Source organism: Hordeum vulgare, chromosome 6H (assembly GCF_904849725.1).
Source record: "Hordeum vulgare subsp. vulgare chromosome 6H, MorexV3_pseudomolecules_assembly, whole genome shotgun sequence".
NCBI lineage: Eukaryota > Viridiplantae > Streptophyta > Magnoliopsida > Poales > Poaceae > Hordeum > Hordeum vulgare.
This window is the reverse complement of record NC_058523.1, coordinates 433,159,483-433,177,584: the sequence shown is the minus strand read 5'-3', so window position 1 is coordinate 433,177,584 and position 18,102 is coordinate 433,159,483.

Sequence of the window (18,102 nt, the reverse complement as noted above, 5' to 3'; positions counted from 1 at the left end):
TATTTCATTCTTCTCAAGAGGGTGATCAGGCAAAGCATTAAGTAACTGGGCAAGCCTCCCCCAAGCTTGTGGGAGACTGTCTTCTTCAACTTGCACAAAGTTATATATATCCTGCAAGGCAGCTTGTTTCTTATGGGCAGGAAAATATTTCTCAGAGAAGTAGTAAATCATAGCCTAGGGACTACGCACACAACCAGGAGCAAGAGAATTAAACCAAGCCTTAGCATCACCCTTTAGTGAGAAAGGAAACAACTTAAGGGTATAGTAATGGTGAATTTTTTCCTCATTCGTGAATAGGGTGGCTATATCATTCAGTTTAGTAAGATGTGCTACAACCGTTTCAGACTCATAGCCATGAAAAGGATCAGATTCAACCAAAGTGATTAACTCGGGATCGACAGAGAATTCATAATCCTTATCAGTAACAAAGATGGGTGAAGTAGAAAACTTAGGATCGTATTTCATTCTAGCATTCAGAGATTTTTCTTTCCACTTGTGTAATAAATTCTCAAGATCATAGCTACCTCTCCCTCCATAACATAACCCTCAGGTATATCAGGCAATTCATATCTAGGAGAGCTAGGTCTAACAGGTGTAACAGCAGGTTCCACTTCAATAATTTTATCAGTTTTAGAAGTATCATCACATTCAACAGTAACTCTAGCAATTTGTGCATCAAGAAATGCACCGAGTGGCAAATCATTATCAAGCAAAACATCATCATAAGCATCATGGATAGCAGAAGCAGCATCATCAAGCACATGTGACATATCAGAATTTCCAATAGGTGGTGGTGTCGCAAATTTACTCATAACTGAAGGTGAATCAACTGCAGAGCTAGATGGCAGTTCCCTACTTGTCCTCGTAGTTGAGGGAAAGACTTTAGTTTTTGGATCTCTCGGATTCCTCATAGTGATCAAAAGACGTAAATCCCAAGTGACTCACAGAATAGAGTTATGCTTCCCCGGCAACGGCGCCAGAAAAAGGTCTTAATAACCCACAAGTATAGGGGATCGCAACTGCTTTCGAGGGTAGAGTATTCAACCCAAATTTGTTGGTTCGACACAAGGGGAGGCAAAGAATATTCTCGAGTATTAGCAGTTGAGTTGTCAATTCAACCACACCTGAAAGACTTAGTATCTGCAGCAAAGTTTCAGTAGCAAAGTAGTGTGATAGTAATGGTAGTAGCGATAACAGTAGCAGTAGTGACAGCAGTAGCGGTAAAGTAACTTAGCAAGGACCAGTAGGAAAAGCTCGTAGGCATTGGATCAGTGACGGATATTTATGTTGGATGACATTCATCATGTAACAGTTATAACATAGGGTGATATGTAACTAGCTCCACCTCGTCAATGTAATGTAGGCATGTATTCCGTATTTAGTCATACGTGCTTATGGAAAAGAACTTGCATGACATCTATTGTCCATCCCTCCCGTGGCAGCGGGGTCCTAGTGGAAACTAAGGGATATTATGGTCTCCTTTTAATAGAGAACTGGAACAAAGCATTAGCACATAGTGAATACATGAACTCCTCATACTAAGGTCATCTCCGGGAGTGGTTCCGGCTATTGTCACTCCGGGGTTGCCGGGTCATAACAGATAGTAGGTGACTACAACTTGCAAGATAGGACCAAGAACACACATATATTGATGAAAACATAATAGGTTCAGATCTGAAATCATGGCACTCGGGCCCTAGTGACAAGCATTAAGCATAGCAAAGTAGTAGCAACATCAATCTTAGAACATAGTGGATACTAGGGATCAAACCCCATCAAAACTAACTTGATTACATGATAGATATCATCCAACCCATCACCGTCCAGCAAGCCTATGATGAGATTACTCACGAACGATGAAGAGCATCATGGAATTGGAGATGAAGGATGGTTGGTGATGATGAGGGCGTCGATTTCCCCTCTCCGGAGCCCAGAACGGACTCTAGATCCGCCTCCCGAGGAAGAACAGGTTGTGGCGGCAGCTCCTTATCGTGAAAAGCGATGAACTCTTCTCTCCTAATTTTTTCTGGGCGAGAGAGAATATATAGAGCTGCAGTTGGAGGCTGCGGAGCCACGAGGGCCTCACAAGGCTGCTAGGCGCGACCTAGGGGGTCGCACCTCCTGGGCTTATGGGCTCCTGGCTCCACGTCTCTAGGTAATTCTTGCGCCAGTGTTTTTATATATTCCACAAAGAATCCTCGTAAATTTCCAGGTCATTCCGAGAACTTTTATTTCTGCACAAAAACAACACCATGGCAATTCTGCTAAAAACAGCGTCAGTCCGAGTTAGTTCCATTCAAATCATGCAAATTAGAGTCCAAAACAAGGGCAAAAGAGTTTGGAAAAGTAGATACGTTGGAGACGTATCACTGGTGTGCCATCCTTGGGCCTCTTTGGTTCTTTCCCTGGTGGGTGGCCCCTCCCAGTGGAATTCCGGAACCCATTCGTCACTCCCGCTACTTGACCGGTAATGCCTGAAAACCTTTCGGAAACCAAATGGATACTTCCTATATATCAATCTTTGTCTCCAGACCATTCCGGCAACCCTCTGACTTCTGGGATCTCATTAGGGACTCCGAACAACCTTCAGTTACCAACATCAATAATTCAACTATACCGAGACGTAACTGAACCTTAAGTGTGCAGATCGTGCGTGTTCGAGAACTATGCAGACATGACCTGAGACACTCTCCGGTCAATAAGCAACAGAGGGACCTAGATGCCCATGTTGGATCCTACATATTCTATGAAGATCTTCATCGGTTGAACCTGTATGTCTAGGATTCAGTTAATCCCGTATGCTATTCCCTTTGTAGATCGGTATGTTACTTTCCCGAGATTCGATCGTCGGTATCTCCATACCTAGTAAAATCGCGTTACCGGAATGTCTCTTTACTCGCTCCGTAATACAAGATCCCATGACCAACTCCTTGGTCACATTGCTTGCAAGGCTTGTTATGATGTTGTGTTACCGAGTGGGCCCCAAGATATCTCTCCATCATATGAAGTGCAAATCCCAGTCTCGATTCACGCCAACCCAACAGAAACCTTCGGAGATACCTGTAGAGCACCTTTATAGTCACTCAGTTACATTGCGACGTTTCATACACACAAGGTATTCCTCCGGTGTGCGAGAGTTGAATGATCTCATAGTCATAGGAATAGATACCTTGACATGTAGAAAACAGTAGCAATAAACTGACACGATCATATGATACGTTCATAGTTTCGGTATTTTCCATCACATCATTCTCCTAATGATGTGATCCCATTCTCAAGTGACAACCCTTGTCTATGGCCAAGAAACCTTGACCATCTTTGAACAATGAGCCAGTCAACTATAGGCTCACTAGGGACACTGCATTGTCTACGTATCCACACATGTATTCAAGTTTCCAATCAATATGGTTCTAGCATGGATAATAAACAATTATACTGAACAAGGAAATACAATAATAACTATTTTATTATTTCCTCTAGGGCATATTTCCAACAATATTCTCCTTCGACCTAAAAAAATAAGGAGAGAACTTTCGGGATGAAGTGTCGCGATCTGGAGGTGGAACCTGGGAAGGAGCACTTTTGCCCTCGGGCGGAGTGATTCATCCGGAGGAACTTCCCTCCCGGAGGGGGAAATCCAGGCCATCGTCATCACCAAAAACTCTCTCATCTTGGGGAGGCCAATATTCATCAACATATTCACCAACACCATCTTCTATCAAAACCCTAGTTCATCTCTTGTACTCAATCTTGTACCGGAACCTCGGATTGGTACCTCGGGTGTGTCTAGTAGTGTTAATTACATCTTTTAGTTGATGCTTTATGGTTTATTTGGTGGAAGATCATATGTTAAGATCCATTATGCTATTCAATACCTCGCTGATCACGAACATGTTTTTCACTTGTGAGTATTTACTTTTGTTCTTGAGGTCACGGGAGAAATCATGTTGCAAGTAGTCATGAGAAGTTGATATTCTATTGATTTTAATGATATGAATGTTTTGATTCCCTTAGTTGTGTTATGTGAACGTCTAATAAATAACACTTCACCATATTTTGGGCCTAAGGGAATGCATTGTGGACAAGTAATTAGAGGGTGGGTTGCGAGAGTAACAAAACCTTAAACCGAAGTCTATGCACTACTTCGTAAGGGGCGATTTGGATCCCTATGTTTAAGGCTATGGTTATACTTTATTCTTAATACTTTTCTCGTAGTTGCGGATTCTTGCGGGAGGGTGAAAGAACAATTTATCCCTAGGTTGGTTTTGATAATTGATCACAACATATGCATCATTGGACTAATGTGTTCTCCACGTATATTTCAGAAAAGTTCAAAAGATGATATGGCTTAAGGTTTATGTGGAGATACCCCTTGATGCAAGAAAGGAATAATATTGGCTCAAGCTTCAAACTAGAAGACTCTCCATTTTATATTTGTGAGAAATCACTTTTGAGTCCATAGGAAAGCCAATACTATTAAAAGGGGTGAGGTAGTAAAATGAACTGATTGCTCAAATCCTCGAAGTTAGCCACCAAAACACTGAGTTATTTTTCCCACATATCCACTCTGTCAAGTTCCACATTCACAAATTCGGTGTCACCAACATTTCCATATATGGCTCACCGAGCTTGAACCTCAGATAGAACCCTAGCCATTCCCACAAAATTGGTGCAAGTGAAACTGCATCGGTGCTACCGAGTTCAATGTGACAAACATTTTGTTGCCAAGATACACCAAATCGGAATTTCCTAGTTTGAGTGTCGATGCCACTGATTTTGGTCATCTGACTGTTAGTCACCTATTCAGTGCCACCGAGTTCTATACACCAAATCGGAATTTCCTAGTTTGAGTGTCGATGCCACTGAGTTTGGTCATCTGACCGTTAGTCACCTATTTAGTGCCACCGAGTTCTATATATCGGTCTCATCGAGATTCAAAACTTCACACTTTTAGTACTAGTCGGTACCACCGAGTTGTCCACTTCGATGTCACCGAATTTGCACTTTTGTGTGTAACGGTTGGATTTTGTCTGGTCCCTATATATACCCCTTCACCCACCTCTCATTCGTGGTAAAAGCACTCACAACACACACACACACACACACACTTCATTTCCAGATCCAATTTCTGAGAGAGAACCACCTGCTCATGTGTTGAGACCAAGATATTACAATCCAATCATTTGAAACTTGATCTCCAGCCTTCCCAAACTGCTTTCCACCAAATCAACCTGTCCTACCGATTCATATTCTGTGAGAGAGTGATTTGTGTTGAGGATACTATCTTTAGAAACACAAGAGCAAGGAGTTTATTAATTTACCCCATCTATAACCTTTTGGAGGGTGGTGCCACCTAGATTGGTTAGGTGTCCCTTGGGAGCCTTGTACTTCGTGTTGTCGAGTTGAACCAAGATGTTTGTAAGGGCAAGGAGATCGCCTACTTCATGAAGATCTACCGTGAGTAAGGCTAGTCCTCTGTGGACGTAAGCTGTGGTGGGATAGACAAGGCCGCTTCTTTGTGGACCCTTCTTGGGTGGTGTCCTCCATGGACTCTCGCAGCCGTTACCCTCTATGGGTTGAAGTCTCCACTAACATGGTCGTACCATAGCACCACCTATCGGAACCATGCCAAAATTCATCGTGTCAACCTCATGCGTTTGATTTCCCTACCTTACTCCTCTACTTTACACTTGCATGTTTACTTTCCTCTGCTATACTATTAGAACTACATGTGTAGGGTGTACTTGACTTGTTATAATTGTCGTAGCTGCCTCTCAAGTAAAATTGAAAAAAGGAAAAAAATTATCTTGTCAAGTAGTCTAATCACCCCCCCTCTAGACATACTTTCAATCCTACAAGTGGTATCAGAGCTTTGGTCTCCATTTCATTGGTTTAGCAACCTAGGAGAGTATGGCATCTAGTGAGGGAAATTATCATCTTAGAGGTCCTTACTTCGATGGCACTAATTTTGCTAGTTGGAAGCATAAATTTAAAATGCATATACTTGGCTTTAATCCTCATGTTTGGGCTGTTATTCGTGTTGGCGTGTAAGGTAACTTCTTTGGTGAAGGGCATGAGCCAGATCGTGATGCGACAGGTGATGAACTCAAGATGTTGCAACTTAATGCTCAAGCATGTGATATCATCTTCAACTGCCTTTGCCACAAAGAATTCAAGAAAATCAGTCTTCTTGAGAATGCAAAAGAAATTTGGGATACTTCGCTTCATATGCACGAAGGTACTAATTCTGACATAGAATCTAAGTTGGATGTTCTTCAAAGTCAGCTTGACAAGTTCAAGGTGAAGGATGGTGAAGGAGTCGCTGAAATGTACTCTAGGCTAGCTCTCATCACCAATGAGATTGCCGGCTTAGGAAGCAAAGGGATGACTGACAAATTCATCATCAAGAAGATACTTAGAGCTCTTGATGGCAAGTATGACACACTATGCACATTGGTCCAAATGATGCCAAATTACAAAGATCTCAAGCCAAATGAAGTCATTGGTAGGATTGTTGCTCATGAGATGTCACACAAGGCCAATGATGAGCTGCACAACAACTCAAACGCTGCTTATAAAGCTTCATGTGATGCTCTCACTACTTCAAAAGACAATCTTGTCACTGATGAAGAGATAAGCCTCGTGGCCAGAAAATTCAACAAGTTCTACAAGAGTAGAGGCAAAGATAGAAGATCAAGTTCAAGACATGATGAGAAGCGTTCGTCCAGTCATGACCGAAACTGCTACAATTGTGGGAAGCCCGGGCACTACTCAAATGAGTGCTTGGCTCCCTACAAAAGAAGAGAAGAGTCACCTCGAGAACGAAGATCAAGAGATGAGTCACATTGTAGAGAGAGAAGGAGTAGAGAAGATCACTACGAACGAAGACACTCGCGGAGAGGCAAGGAACCAGAGAAGAAGGACAAATACACCAAGAGCAGTTCAAGAAGAAGATATCAAGCTCATGTTGGCGAATGGGTCTCTGGGTCTGAGTCTGATCACCACTCCGAGAGAAGCTATCACTCCAACTTTGACTATAGTAAAGATGAAGGTGTTGTCGGGATTGCGCTTGTTTCCACCAACCCCTACGACTTATTTGATTGACCAAATGAGGGAGTCAGAAACTGCTTCATGGCTAAAGGCCCCAAGGTAGCACATCGTGAGTATCTTGATTTCAATAGTGATGAGTATGACTTGTTAGGACAAGATGACTTGCTTCTAAATAAAACTAGTGAATGCACTGAAAATGAACTTGTTGTTTATCATGCTAGTCGAGAAATTGAATGATGATGATAAGAAACAAATTGAACGACTAATTCAAGAATTAAAAACTCTTAAGTTAGCTCATGAGACTACTGATACGTCTCCAACGTATCTATAATTTTTTAAGGTTTCATGCTATTATCTTGTCAAACTTTGGATGTTTTGTATGCCTTTTATATCTTTTTTGGGACTAAATTATTAACTCAGTGCCAAGTGCCAGTTCCTGTTTTTTCCTTGTTTTTGACCCTTTTCAAAGGAGGATTTTAAACGGAGTACAGACGGAATAAAACTTCTGAAAAGAATTTTTCCGGAACAGAAGATACGTAGAAAGCTTGGGAACCAAGGCAGGGAGTCCCCGGGGAGGCCACAAGCCCCCATGGCGCGGCCAGGGGGAGCCCGCGCCTCCGAGGCTTGTGGGATCCCTGGGCCTCCCCTGCCCTAGCTCCTTCGCCTATAAATTCCCTGAAATCTCTAAAAAAATCAGGAGACACACAAAAACACTTTTCTGCCTCCGCAAGCTTCTGTCTCCGCAAGATTCCATCTGGGGCACGTTCTGGTGCCCTGTCGGAGGGCAGATTCGGATACGAAGGGCTTCTTCATCAACACCATGACCTCTCCGATAATGCGTGAGTAGTTCACCATAGACCTACGGGTCAATATCTAGTAGCTAGATGGCTTCTTCTCTCTCTTGGATCTTCAATACAAAGTTCTCCATGATCTTCATGGAGATCTATCCGATGTAATCTTCTTTTGCGATGTGTTTGTTGAGATTCGATGAATTGTGGATTTATGATCAGATTATCTATGAATCTTATTTGAGTTTCTTCTGATCTCTCTTATGCATGATTTCATATCCTTGTAATTCTCTTTGAGTTGTGGGTTTTGTTTGGCCAACTTGATCTATGATTCTTGCAATGGGAGAAGTTCTTGGTTTTGGGTTCATACCATGCGGTGACCTCACCAAGTGACAGAAGGGGTAGCGAGGCACGTATCATGTTGTTGCCATAAAGGGTAAAAAGATGGGGTTTTCATCATTGGTTTGAGTTCATCCCTCTACATCATGTCATCTCGCTTAAGGCGTTACAATATTCGTCATGAACTCAATACACTAGATGCATGCTAGATAGCGGTCGATGTGTGGAGTAATAGTAGTAGATGCAGAAAGTATCGGTCTACTTGTCTCGGATGTGATGCGTATATGTATGATCATTGCCTTAGATATCGTCATGACTTTGTGCGGTTCTATAATTGCTCGACAGTAATTTGTTCACCCACCGTAATATTTGCTATTTTCACAGAAGCCTCTAGTGAATACTATGGCCCCCGGGTCTACTTCACACCATATTTTCAGCCTTACACTTTTACTTTGTTGCACTTTCCGCCTTGAGATCTCACTTTGCAATCAATCTTGAAGGGATTGACAACCGCTTTATAGCGTTGGGACAAGCTCTTTTGTGTTTGCGCAAGTACTCTGGACTTGACAAGGTTCTCCTACTGGATTGATACCTCGGTTCTCAAACTGAGGGAAATACTTACTGCTCCTGTGCTGCATCACCCTTTCCTCTTCAAGGGAAAAACAAATGCAAGCCAAGTCTCCGTCAACGTGCCAATTTTTGGCGCTGTTGTTTGAGAAGTAGCAACTACCCTAGAAGATCATAGAGATCTTGCAAGAACCCATGAGAATATACGCTTCGAGAAGCTAAACTTGGAGCAAGAGCATGAGTTCTTAAAAGCAATCAATGATGATCTTCGAAAGAAGAGTTTTCGTATCTAGCCAAATAATTACTCTTGTCTAAGTTTGTTCCACAAGTTAAACCTAGGAACACTAGTCACAAAGGCAAGAAGGTTTCTTCATCTAGTAACAACAATGCTAAAGCTAAATCCAATATGTTGTTGCTAGTACCTCTATTGGTTCCACTTACGATTATCTTAGCCAAGTTACACTTGAGCAAGAAGATGATCTATTGAAAGGGATTATAAAGAGAGGTGTCTTCAAGAGTCTTGCCGGAAGTAACCAACTTGAGGAAATTGTGCGCAAGCAATGAGGACATCGGAAGAAATAAGGTGTTCGCTACTTCAACGTCAATGAAGATGGTTGGGAAGAAGGTCCATATCCCACTCCCAAGTTTGTTCCCCAAGAAGAGAAGTGTGATTCCACTTCTTTCGAAGGAACGAGATCACAAGATGGCCTTCTACCACGAGACCACAAAGGCAAGGGAAAGCTTCAAGATGAGATTGACCTATTTGAAGAAGAAGCCCAAGCTAAGGTCAAGTGGATTCCCAAGTATACTACTAGCTCTAGCTCAACAAGTGCTACCATAACTCCAAGGATTCCCATCAATTTGGTGTGGATTCCCAAGAGGGAGAACTAGAAGTTCTTGAGGGGTGACCCTGCCAATGAAATTCACTCTTATTCATTTTGGCAAGAACTATATGCAATCAACCTCAACCATATGCATTAGTTCCAGGAGTCACACATTCCCTCAAAGGTAAGCATGGAACAAGGTAATTAATGCATCTTTGGACATTATCCAATGTGTGCTTCACTCCATGTCCATAGATATCCTTGCATATGTTCCTTTTCTTTGGGACTAACCCATGTAGGTGAGAAGAGTATGAAAACAACAAGGATTGCTCCCAACTCCAGATGATCTTCATCAACATTGAGCATCCAATACTACTTCACCTACTTGAAGTCTTCTACGACAAAACCCAAGGTTAGTTGATCCCACTTAGTGGTGATATCATATCAAGGGGGAGGTTTACTCTAAGACTTAAGTATAAGCATCTCCTAAGGATATGAACACATTAATGCTTATGTAAAAGTGGTAACCCCACTTGTGCTTAACGATGAGTATGACCTATGATCAAGTAATCTTACTTGGCTCCTATGTCAATATACTCATAATAGATGACTTTGTCATATCCCAAGTGCTTGATAGCTGCTAGGATGTGTGTGCATGTTCACCATGTTTTATTCATCATTCCTATCGTGTGAGCATGTTAGTCTGCATGCGTTTGATCATTCGAGGATATCCAATTGTGGTTATTTGGATTTTGATTTATCTTTTGCCAATTGGTTGGACAAGAATGCCTAGGATCCTTCTCTAGCTATCTATGCTATCTCATCTCAAGTTCTATTCATGCTTCATCACAAAACTTGAACAAGCACTTGTCGATCCCTCTATGTGAAGGTGCACTCGGAGTTCCGTATTGTCAAAGGCTGCCTTCCAAAACCTCATTGAAAAACCCGGTGTGACCAAATCCACAAACTCGGCGCCGCCGCTTTTTCAAAGTTGATCAGATTTTCCAATCTCGATACAACCGAAATCCTCAACTCGGTTACACCGAGTTTCCGTGTCGACCGGTGACACCGATTTTGCCATCTCGGTGACACCGACAGCGCACGGGTATATATATCTGTGGACCGAATCTTTGACTTCACTTCGTCAAAATGTTTTGTTTGCCAAAACGCTCGCTTCCCCCGAGACCCCAGGTCATTGCCTTTGTCTCCCTGAGCACTGCCGCCTCCGAGATTTTCCGCCATCGATGCAATCTGCTCCGCCGTCGTCGTCGTAGCCAGACCGCCACCAAATTTTGGTACGGATCGGATTTCCTTTGCGTTCCCCATATGATTCTTACGCATTAAAAAAGTTTTTCTTCGAGCCACCATGTGCAAACCCTTCCTTCCACCAGAGGAATCTCGTAGTGTAGAAGAAGTAGAAATTTTGGATCTGATCTGCCGTAGCATGCAACTCGGTGAGACCGAGTTTGCAAAATCAGTTCCACCAATTCTTGTTTTAGGGCTACTGAGAAGCAACTCGGTGAGACCGAGCAGCTCTTTTCAGTGCCACCAAAAATTACTGCCAAGTCTGTGTTAAGTGAATAAGCCTTCTCGATGACTCCGAAAATGCCAACTCGGTGCCACCGATTTACATCCTGTAGAAGATCATACCCTAAGTTTCAAACTTTAAATTTTCAAAAACATCTGAATTTTGTGATGCTCATCCATTTTGTCTTTCCTATATCCACTTCACAGGTTATGCCATTTTTTGTTGAGCGTGTCTGTCAGTATGTCACGTTCAGATGATAGTCAGAATGACTTCAGAGAGCAGAGTGTCGTGATGGACTCCGGCACTAGTCCAGAGAAGACTGCTTCAGACCCAAGTTCTCCCAGTTCTCATGGCTTGCCCGAAGCAGCCACCAAGCAAAGGAGGAAGATAGTTTCTGATGAGGAAGACTCCAACTTTTTGCCAGAAGAAACTTCAGCCCCTCCTAAGGATCCTCCAAGAAAGCTGTCAGGAAGATTTCTGCTAGTGTTGCTGATCTGAGAGCACCTGAGTATGCAAAGAAGGGCAAAGCAATTGTCAAGGATGCACCTGCAAAGAAGGATGGTGTGAAAAGGCCCAGGAAGAGAACTATTCATCTTGTTGGAGAAAGACTTCTATGTTTGAAGATCCAGAAGAAGCTCCTCAGGAGATCCCAGTTCCTCCCAAGAAGAAGAAGTTGATGGATGATGCAATGGAATCTTCTCCTAAGCCTGCTGCTAAAACAAAGAAGGTTGTAGCTTCCAGGAAGACCACCAGAGATATTCCTGCAACTGCTAAGAGCAAAGGCCCTGCATCCAGTGCCCATGCTGCACAAGAGGAAGGAGATGAGAATGCTCCAGTTCTTAGGAAGCTCAGACCATTCCTTCCACTCCACAATGATGCTCATCCTATAGCAGAAGATACGAAAAAGAGGAAGGATGCCGGACTAAGAAAGTGGAGAGCTATTCATCCATATGTTGTCAGAAGAAGAACTACTATTGATCTAAGGTTTCACACCAAGGAGCAACAATATTTTTATGAAACTTTCTTGTATGACAAGAGTCCTGCTATCAGTGATATGAGGTATGTCGACTGGGTATACGTAAAGGAAAATGAGAATTTCTTTCCACATGTTCAATAAAACTTCAGTCTAGTTGACATAGAAGATTTTGTTGGGAAGGAGATGACCCCATGGAATGACGAGTTGATCATGCAATTCTATGCAACTGTTCACTTTTATGATGACTCTTTAGTCTCGATGACTGATGGGCACAAGTATGAAGCCACAATTGCTGAATGGGCTGCTATCATTAGTGTCCCCAAGCAGGAAGCCTCAGATGTAGATGTGTATTCAGAAGCAAAGCAGAATCACAACTCCATGGCCAATATGTACAAGACCATTCCACATCAGTACCTGGCCAGTGACAAGTTTGGTTCAGTATATTTTCTGCAAGCTGGCATTCCCATGACAAACACCATACTAGGATGCACTCTCATGCCTAAGTCAGGAGATGACAAGATGATTAGAGGATATTATATCAACCTGTTGCACCTACTTGATACTCATACCAGATTTAAAGTGATGGATTTGATAGTTGAGACTATCCGAAGGACTGTTGCGGATCAGAAGAGATCCTGTGGATATGCACCTTATATTCATATGCTCATCAATGCCAAGCTAGGAAAGCATGCATATCTACTTGATCATCCCCATCTACCTCTTCAGCCCGAATTTGAAGATAATGAGGTTGTGATGGATGAAAATGATCCTGATACGTCTCTGTCGTATCTACTTTTCCAAACTCTTTTGCCCTTGTTTTGGACTCTAATTTGCATGATTTAAATGGAACTAACCCGGACTGACGCTGTTTTCAGCAGAATTGCCATGGTTTTGTTTTTGTGCAGAAATGAAAGTTCTCGGAAAGCCCTGAAAATTCACGGAGATTTTTTATGGCATAAAAGAAAAATACCTGCGCAAAAATCCACAGGAGGGGGCGTGCCAGTGGGCCACAAGCCCACAAGCCGCGACCACCCCTATGGTCGCGCCGTGAGGGCTTGTGGGGCCCACGTGGCACCACCGCCCCCAATCTCAGCTCTATATCTTCCGTTTCGCCTGGAAAAAAATCAGAGAGAATGTTTCATCGCGTTTTGCGATATGGAGGCGCCGCCACATCCTATTCTTCATCTGGAGGGCAGATCTGGAGTCCGTTTCGGGCTCCGGAGAGGGGAAATCGTCGCCATCGTCATCATCAACCTTTCTCTATCGACAATTCCATGATGCTCTTCATCGTTCGTGAGTAATCTCATCGTAGGCTTGCGGGACGGTGATGAGTTGGATGAGATCTATCATGTAATCGAGTAAGTTCTTGACGCGGATTGATCCCTAGTATCCACTATGTTCTAGGTTGATGTTGCTACTACTTGGCTATGCTTAATTCTTGTCACTAGGGCCCGAGTGCCATGATTTCAGATCTGAACCTATTATGTTGCCGCCAATATATGTGTGTTTTAGATCCTATCTTGCAAGTTGTAGTCACCTACTATGTGTTATGACCCGGCAACCCCGGAGTGACAATAGCGGGAACCACTCCCGGAGATGACCATGGTATGAGGAGTTCATGTATTCACCGTGTGTTAATGCGTTGGCCCGGTTCTTTATTAAAAGGAGAACCTTAATATCCCATAGTTTCCATTAGGACCCCGCTGCCATGGGAGGGATGGATAATAGATGCCATGCAAGTTCTTTTCCCTAAGCACGTATGACTACATACGGAATACATGCCTACATTAGATTGATGAACGGGAGCTAGCCACATATCTCTCTGTGTTATAGTTGTTACATGATGAATCACATCCGTCACACTCATCCATCACCGATCCACTGCCTACGAGTCTTTTACTACTGGTCCTCGCTACGTTACTTTGCCTAGGCTTGTCCCTTGCTACAAGAGGGATTGGGCCACTTTGCTGCTATTACTTTGCTGCCGTCGCTACTGCTGTTACTTGTTACTTTGCTGCTGCTACTACTGTTCCTTGCTACTCCGTTGTTACTTGTTGAAAGACTTTGTTGGCACTGACATCCCGTCAACAAGGCCTTTTTCTGGCGCCATTGATACAACAGTTAGGAATAGTCTGCCGTCAACAAATCGTTTCTCGCAACGTTGCTATCATACTACTTTGCTAGTGATACTTTGCTTGCAGACACTAATCTTTCAGGTGTGGTTGAATCTGACACATTCAGCTGCTAATACTTGAGGATATTCTTTCGCTTCTCGTCGTGCGAACCAACAAATTTGGGTTAAATACTCTACCCTCGAAAACTGCTGCGATCTCATACGCTTGTGGGACATCAAGGCTTTTTCTGGCGCCGTTCCCGGGGAAGCACAGCTATATTCTCTGAGTCACTTGGGATTGACGTCTGCTGATCACTATGAGGAATCCGAAAGATCCAAGAACTAAAATCTTGCCTTCCACTACGAGGAGAGTTAAGGAACTACCATCTAGCCCTGCACTTGATTCACCTTCAGTTTTGAGTAAGTTTGCGACTTCGCCTCCTGCTAGAAATCTTGATATGTCGCATGTGCTTGATGATACTACTTTTGCTGCTTATGATGCTATGCTTGATACTATGCATGATGATGGTATGCTTGATACTCTGCCTGATGATGCTATGCTTGATACTATGCCTGATGATGCTATGCCTGATACTGCTTTGCCACTTGGTGCATTCCTTGATGCATATATTGCTAGAGTTACTACTAGATGTGATGATACTTCTGAAACTGCTGATACTATTGAAGTAGCACCTGCTACTATGCCTGAATTGCATGTTATCCCTGATGTGCGCTATGTAATGGAGGGAGAGATAGCTGAGGACTTTCTTGCGTGTAAGGATAGCTATGATGTTGAGAATCTTCTGCGCAAGTGGAAAGAAAAATCTCTGAACGCTAGGATGAAATATGACCCGAAGTTTGCCACTTCGCCTATCTTTGTGACCGATAAGGATTATGAATTCTCTGTCGACCCTGAGTTAATCACTCTGGTCGAATCTGATCCTTTTCAGGGTTATGATTCTGAAACGGTTGTAGCTCATCTTACCAAACTGCACGATATAGCCACCCTATTCACTAGTGAGGAAAAGATCCGCCACTACTAAATGCTCAAGCTGTTTCCTTTCTCGCTAAAGGATGATGCTAAGACTTGGTTCACTTCTCTTGCTCCTAGTTGTGTGCGTAGCCCCCAGGATATGGTCTACTACTTCTCTAAAAAATATTTCCTTGCCCATAAGAAGCAAGCTGCCTTGCAGGAAATATACAACTTTGCTCAAGCTGAGGAAGAGAGTCTCCCACAAGCTTGGGGAGGCTTATCCGTCTACTGAATACTTTGCCTGATCACCCTCTTGAGAAGAATGAGATACTTGATATCTTGTATAATGGACTTACCGATGCTTCTAAAGCCCACCTGGATAGTTGTGCCGGTAGTGTTTTTAGGGAACGAACCGTAGAACAAGCTGAGATTCTGTTGAATAACATCTTGTGCAATGAGAATGCTTGGACTATTCCCGAACCACCTCCTAAGCCAACTCCAAATAAAATAGGTATTCTATTCCTCAGTCCTGAAGATATGCAATAAGCCAAGAAATCTATGCGAGAGAAAGGCATTAAGTCTAAAGATGTCAAAAATCTACAACCTATCGAAGAGATCCATGGTCTCGATAACCCATACAGGTAGTGTCGTGGTTTTGTCACGGCAGATGTCCTCGTGAAAGGACTTAGTACTGGAGCCATCGCACCTTGGTGGCGACTCAAAGGGGTTAAGCGGGAGAGACACGGCGATTTACCCAGGTTCGGCCCCTCGTGAGGAGCTAAAGGCCTACGTCCTGCTTTGGTTTGTATTGATGTGGTTTCGATTACAAGGAGGGCGTAACTCGCCAAACCTAGCACTCGATGATTTCTAACCTGCCCTCTCCTCCCCTGGGACTCGCCTTTATATACAGGTCGAACCCCTAGGGTTTACAAGGGTGCTTTCCATCCTACAAATCGTGACCCCTATGGTCTCTAAATCGTCGTCTTCCAAAGCTTGGAGACCTTCCAGAAATCACAAACTTTCATACGACCTTGATCCGGCCAGGACAAGGCCCAAATAATAGTTTGGGTGAATCGCCTGATTGGTAACCCGGCCCAACTAGGGCGGGTCATTAACAAGTAATACCCCAACATTAGGCCCCAGATTGACTTGAACTTCTTTTTCACGCCAATACTTCCGCTTAGTTGAAGGCGATTCATTCCTCATTTTTCTTCATACGTCAGAAATTGTAACCCGCCATCTGGCACCGAAAACTCCTTAAGTCGCCAAACCATTTCTTGTTGGCCTCTTCTTATCCCTTGATTTTCGGGAAGACTGACATAACCCCAGCGGATCTTAGCGCATCGTTATCCCAAAATCTTCGGACCGCATTTATAGCGAATCTTTTTATTCCCCGGCGGTTCCCGCTCGTGGCGCCTCGATTCCAGCGCCTGCCCTGATAAATAGACGGGGGGGGGGGACAGGACCGGCGCTTCCCACCTACCAGTCTTGTCAATCTCCTTCCCATTATCACAGTGAAGAAATCTCGTCACCTCCCGAGGGCTCCGCTGCCGACCGCACTCTCCGTCTTCGCCCGAGAAGTTCTGGCGCCGCTCAAAGGCCTCCGTCGTCATCAAGCTTCGCACTGCGGCCAATCTGTCCGCCGCCATTGACCGTCGCATCGTCTTCGACCATCTCGCCGTTCGCCACGAACTCCATCGCCGTCGAAGATCTCTTCGCTTGACGGGGCCTTCATGCTTCTCCAACAACCTTCGTCACCGTCGGCCTCCTTCGACCGAGAGCATCAGGTTAGGCCTCCGCCTATTTAGGAACATATCCAACCTCCGCTTGAAGCTCCAGCCACTGTCATGTTCTTGATGTTCTTCGCGTGTCGGTGTCGCATACCCTAAACTGATTAGCATAAACGTCGACGAGATAGCCAATGTTTTGAATACCTTTATTCCTTCGCCCTTGCTTGTGAACTGAGAATAATGTTTTATCAAACGAAGGGCGTCACCTTGCCTCGGTAATAAATTGCTGTATCCAGCCATTTTTCCCATGTTTTTTCACCTACCTGATAGATCCATCTTTTACCTACTGTTTGTAGAAAGTTGTTTGTAGTCTTTACACTTTGACGTTTTGAACAAACGTCTCCATCATCCTTAGAACTTAGATCCCGAGAATAACCAGACTTCGTAAGTCGCCATAGCAACCCAACTCGGCTCTTGATATGGCGGGTCAAGTTTCCCTCTCCGTCCGCGAACAAATTACTTGGCGCGTTAGATGAACTTATTTCACCCCTTATAGTAGATGTTCAAGGCGTATAAATCCATACTTTACTTCTTTGTAGCATGGGCGCCGTCTTCAAAAGTGACTGGCTCCCTACCAAGGTCGATGACACCATACTAGCAGACTATGTAAAAACGGGCAACTTGGACCCTCAGAGTTTTATTGGCTGGCGTACCGGGTTCGGAGAAGATCTCCCTAACCCCAGAGAAGGGGAAATAGTCGTTTTTCTTGAACACCTGGAGCGCGGTTTTAAGCCGCCCGGATCGAAGTTTCTTAGAGACGCCATGGCTTTCATGAACGTCCGCCTCCAGGATTTGGGACCCAATTCCATAAGTAACTTATGCCAATTCCAAGTGTTCTACGAGGCTTATCTGCGGATTGAGCCCTCTGTTCCTTTATTCTGGCACTTTTTCCATCTGAATCGCCAAACGGAATTCCACAACGGCCCCAGCCTGGAACTTGGCGGTGTCAATGTCCAGCGTTGCAGGGATAGCCCATTTCCCTCACTCGCGATGCCCAGCCATCCCAAAGGTTGGGGCGAGTCTTGGTTCTACTGTCAAGAGACTTCTCCTGCAGGCGAAAACAAGCTTCTGGGCTACAGGAAAAATCGCCTCCCAACGAACTTCAAGCTTCCAGACAAGCTTACCGAGGAGGAGGAATCAGAATTCATCCCAGT